The sequence below is a fragment of the Dermacentor albipictus genome, chromosome 6 (genome assembly GCF_038994185.2).
Source record: "Dermacentor albipictus isolate Rhodes 1998 colony chromosome 6, USDA_Dalb.pri_finalv2, whole genome shotgun sequence".
Taxonomy (NCBI): domain Eukaryota; kingdom Metazoa; phylum Arthropoda; class Arachnida; order Ixodida; family Ixodidae; genus Dermacentor; species Dermacentor albipictus.
The window spans coordinates 110945158-110950424 of NC_091826.1; the positions used below are offsets into that span (position 1 = coordinate 110945158).

The 5267-nt window shown below is 40.0% G+C and overlaps 1 long non-coding RNA gene across 1 annotated transcript; it reads left to right on the top strand.

Moving 5' to 3' along the window:
- The first annotated feature begins 228 nt into the window (after positions 1–228).
- On the top strand, positions 229–2610 carry LOC135913288 (uncharacterized). Its single transcript, XR_010567952.2, has 3 exons — positions 229–277; positions 1446–1498; positions 2560–2610. It is a non-coding gene; the product is annotated as an uncharacterized lncRNA (long non-coding RNA).
- Positions 2611–5267: the final 2657 nt, after the last annotated feature.

Sequence of the window (5267 nt, forward strand, 5' to 3'; positions counted from 1 at the left end):
TACGTTGTCGTTGAGTAGTTCTGAAATCGTTACGTTAAGGGCGACTGCAACCAATCGTTGTGGCAAGTTACGGTGGGAGCTTCTGTCCGTGCTGTGTGATTGCGACGAGGGGACCGCCGCCAGCAGCAGCATATCGCCGATAAGCGCCCGAAGTGCTGCGGTTTGCACTGCATCTTTCATTGTGATATGGGAGATCGCAACGGACAGAGACGACCAGATGCATACGAGCGACTACCAGCGGAGAGTGACCTGTGCCATATTTCTCTTAACGTCTCAGGTAAGCATATCAGCTTTTGTTCCGAGTTTACAAACGGCGCGTACTCGGCCCTTCCGGTATGGCTACATTTTGCGCCATGTTTCTCTTGGCAGTTCACAGACGTTTCTTAGGCATGCGTGCGCGTATGTATGCGGAAATACTACTGGCAGACGGAAGCCTCAGGATAAACACCGTTCTTAACGACTCTAGTGACGAGTGGCCTGTCGCATCGAAAAATCCGTAGAATATCAAGTACTGCGTAACTTGAAGTGTAGATACAATACTAGCACCAGTGTGACTTTCGCATGGCGAGGACAGGTAATCGAAAGGGCAGATTGTGTATTCTGAAGATTTACTAGCGCTTTAGGTATATTGCCGCGAATAATAAAAGCGCTACAACGCTCTATGGCAGTGTCAGGCGATGTGGCAGCACAGATATTTTAAGAGCGGTTAAGCGGCTGCATGCACAAGCGAACAGACACAGCGCTTTCAAAGCGCTGAAAGACAACAAACTTTTTGTGCATTTGGCTGTAAGTAGCAAACACATTAGCTCACAATCTAAGCCTATATATAATGTATTATTTTTACGTAATCTTTATTTTCACGGTTGTAAAAATTTAAAAGCATGAATATGCTGCAACATTTATATAGTAAATCCTACTACCCTTACAAAACCTGGCTGTATTATGTGGTAAAATTGTACTATTGCTACTGGATTTTTTATATTGAGTTCGGTGGTTTATGAAAACAAAAGGTCCTTTTATGTGTAGTTTTATGTTAGTGCGTATATTTGCCCAGCAGAAATGAGTTGATTGCAAAGTTATACCTTCCAGTGAGCTGCATATGAACCCAAGTTTATCCTGTCTTGGCTATTGTAATGTGCATACAACAATTTTAAGTATATACAGCTGTAGTTGGCTTAGTCGCTGCAACATATTTTGTAAAAGTAGAAGGCCATTTATTATTTTGCTGCTTCCATGCAGAAATACCTTTTTTCTTGTAGCAAGAAACGCTGACAGTATTGAATGAAATGAAGTGTGTTGTATTTTTCTACTAACTTAATAAAGGAAATTTCGTCTGCCGTGTATCGAAGATTAGTTAACCTTCTTGTACTAAACAATGCATTATGTCCTCGGCTACTGCTGTTGTCCTGTGTATTTTTATCATTTTGAAATGTATTTTATTTTAGGTATTCAAGAAATGGCAACAGCCAGAAGTCACCATCTTACCAGCACGTTATGGGTGAGACAAATCGTAGCAGGCACTTTTGCATATCTCATTAGCATATGATGCTATTTGTTGTAATTTTTGTGTCCACTTTCCTGTCTTTATGCATTTTACTATTATTGTGCAAAGGGTAACAGTTTTACATTGAGACAGAGTAATCGCCCAAAGGGGAGACATGGCTGGAGGAGACAACACACACAAGCCTCCTTTGTCCGTATCTTTATGTTGCGCAGTTACTCTGTCGTTATCTACCAACAAGCCCAAGTTCCTCATCAGCTACATTTACTAATGATCCGTTATTACAGTTTCATTGACATAACATTGAAAGTACAGAGGTACACAGGAACACAAGAGACTTGAACTGATGAAGAGCCGTAGAACAAGGACCGCTGGAGCCAATATTTCAACAGAGAAGGAGATTTTTCTTCTCAAAACGTTGGCTCCAATGAATTTTCTTGTTCTATCACTATTTACGGTTGAAAGAAAGCATTATTCCTCTTGCTGAAGTATTATGCATTATGGCATAAAAATTAGCAGGGTGAAATATGAGGAATGTCAAAATTCTTGTATATTCCAGTGCTAAAGCGAAAGCCAGGAAAACAAGATGTAGAGAACCACATTGTTATTTTTCACTGCCCAGTTTAGCCAGCTTTATTCCGAGCTTGCACTTTGTTGCATTAACGACCACTGGAATTCGTTAATTGAATTAGCTTGGTGATTTACTTATATTAAGAGATTTTGAACTTGTATTAATGCAGCTTAACATAATGCATGTAAAAATAATTTACAATGACATATTTAGGTGGCAGGCTTGCAGTTGTCTAGCAGATCACTTGATGGTATGAGCTCAGGTTTCAGCCGAGCTTCCATGCACAAACCGGTTACACATTTTTTGTTTCATTGTTTGGATTTTCATAAACATAAGTACCGTTTCTTTTTTGTTGGGCTTCTAGTTGTGTCGTAGGACCTAACTGTTTACCTTTATTTGTATTGGTAGCCATGTTACACAGACAGCTCAGTTTTATTGTAAATCATGTCATGGTAGGACTAAGAACATTTGTGCAAATTTGTTGCAGGTACACTCTGGCGGCTCCTACCCCTGTGTCCTCCCACCACCCTGTCCTGACTATGTCCACTAGGTAGTTGGGAGCCTTTGGCGGCTTCTGCCACTGCATCCTGCCGCCACCATGTCCCGACTATGTCCACTAGGGAGTTGGCAGCCTTAGTGATGATGCCAGCAGGCTGACATCCGACAGAAAGATTCAGGTAAATACCTGTAATTAAGTGACGTCTTTTTGAGTGAAATGGCTTGTCACTCAGCAATGAAAGACGTAACTTCGAAGCAGTTTAGACTCCCTGCTATCTGTGCAGGGATGCTCAAGTCCATGCATTTTGTCTTAGCCGCCAAGAGGCTATGTGTATTAGACGAAATGCGATGTAAACTTTCCAACTGCAAGAGACCACTTGCACAATTTTTCTTTGCTTAACACAAAAACTACTTTGATAAAGCTTTACCAATTTAAAAAGAATACCATGTACTCTCATACATGGTATTTGGCATAAATTTACTAGGGCTGCCTCAATGGTAAGCAGGCCGATAAACGTACACCAAAACTGTCTTCTTTTCCAAGTTCATCCTGCTCTCTGCACTGCTGCATAATGTATCTTTCTGATACCATTCTTGCACACAGCACAAGTCCTAAACACATGGATTGCATAAATTTGCAGCTTTTGCTGTAGGTCACTTTTGTGAAAATAAAGTTAATAAGCCATTTTGTCCATTTTTAATCAGCCATAATAAACTGAGCAGTGGCTAATAAGCAGTCAAGTTTTTGCTGTAAGGCCTCTCTTTGTTGTTAAAAATTTGGCCCTCTTAATGAAATAACCAAATTTTTGGCTGCCATTTTATGATTCATACTTTGGTGCATTACACGAAATTTGACATAATGTTTATGGCAGTAAAAATTTTTTTTTGCTTCAAGTATTGTGTGAAATTGAGATTTGTTCTATATTGAAAGGCCCTCAGTTTTCAAGAAGAAATTCCAAGTGGCTGTGTGCCAGGTTGGAACAGCTGGCATGGAATAGCCTACTTACACAAATATGGAGGGTAATGTACACTTGACTTTATGTTAACATACTATTATTCATCCACAAAAGACAAATTGAAGGATTCCATCCTATAAGCAGCTCTTCACATTCATTTCCACTTTTGCACATTTATATACCTTGAGTCTGGTGACTTGTGTCTGTTTTCATCATCCGCTATGTGCAGATGGTAAACTTCAGATTTGCCCTATGGTACAGAATATTTTGGTGCTAATATATGAATCTGTGTTTTTCAGGTTGCCTCGAAATTTTACCCAAGCCATGCCGCACACTCGGGCCAGGCCTCTTGCGAAGGACGTATAACCAGGCTCAACGCATCAGGGTCGAGGGAGTCCGGAGATCAAGGCAACCTGCTGTGCAACCAGCGTGCAACCTTTGGTGACCCCTCTACATGTGCTACCTATTTCACAGCTGTGCCTCACCTACCATCTATCCAAACAGCATCACCGGCTGTGATCACTTATCGAACCATGGATGAATGTTGGGGTGGAGTGATTTGAACAGACATTCTATTTGTCTCTTCAAATTCTTTGTAAATATTTCTGTTATAATTCATATGTGTCTTTAGTATCTAGTTTTTAATAGTTCCTTTCTCTTAGAATTCTCACCATCAGCCCCTGCTATTCTAATGTATACCTGCCTTTAAGCCCCGTTTCTAGTAGTTCCTTCGTACTTGTGGATGTAATTGATAGGTTATTAATTCTTGTTGTACGGAAGGCTAAAATACGAACTTACGGCATTTTTTCTTCCTTTGATAATCTACAGCACTGCAATGTGTTCAAGAAATGTAACATAACACGGGCTCTGGTGCAGGATAAATTTAAGAGCAATATAGAGTACTTATTTCAAGCACCCATTGTTTTTTAAAAACTCAAGGATATAGGAGCACAAGAAAGAAACTATTGAACTAGAGAAACATTGGTTCCCCTCATAAGTCTGGTAATAATGTGACTTCCTTCACTGCAAAGATACTGGTACTCGCATACAAGGTTTGAGACATGAAAGCTATGATACCCTTGGCATTTCTCGGTGCTTATTTGCCACACTGACGAATGTCAAAGGCAGCATAGGTTTCATGTACACATTGGTTTTATTACACCTTTTGAGTATTGCATTTCTCAAACACACGGGTTTGCAGCAGTGCTTTAAATAGCAGATGTATTTCCTAATTTTCAGAATTTGTTAGTGCAAGAGTAACGCTACAGATCATGTAAAAATAATTTTACAGACTATATGTCCATGGATGCATGTTTCTTCTGATGACGTAGCAGTGCCATGTGGTCGGGGGATGAATGTCTATTTCAGATTTAAATATTGGCTTCCAGGCCTGGGTTAGTCTCCTACACTGAGTATTCTAAGTCAAAGCCCAGTTACTAGAGGAAAGTGAATAAAACTAGGAATTATAAACATCAAAAGATCTTGTTCGGGACACTAATGTAACAATCAGCAAGGTTCTTTGTGCATTCATTTCCAGATTTGCGAGATTATATTTTGACTGGTTTCAATAATGCGACAACAAATATTTGTTTATTCTCATGCTAGAGTTGGCTGCCCCCATTCGCATGCAACCCCTTTACAGGCTAAAAATTAAGTGTATTAATAGGCTGTTTTTCGGTTTTGCGCCCTCAGTGTTAAGGGATGCAAACGGTGACATACAACAGAATGCAGAAAAATGTAA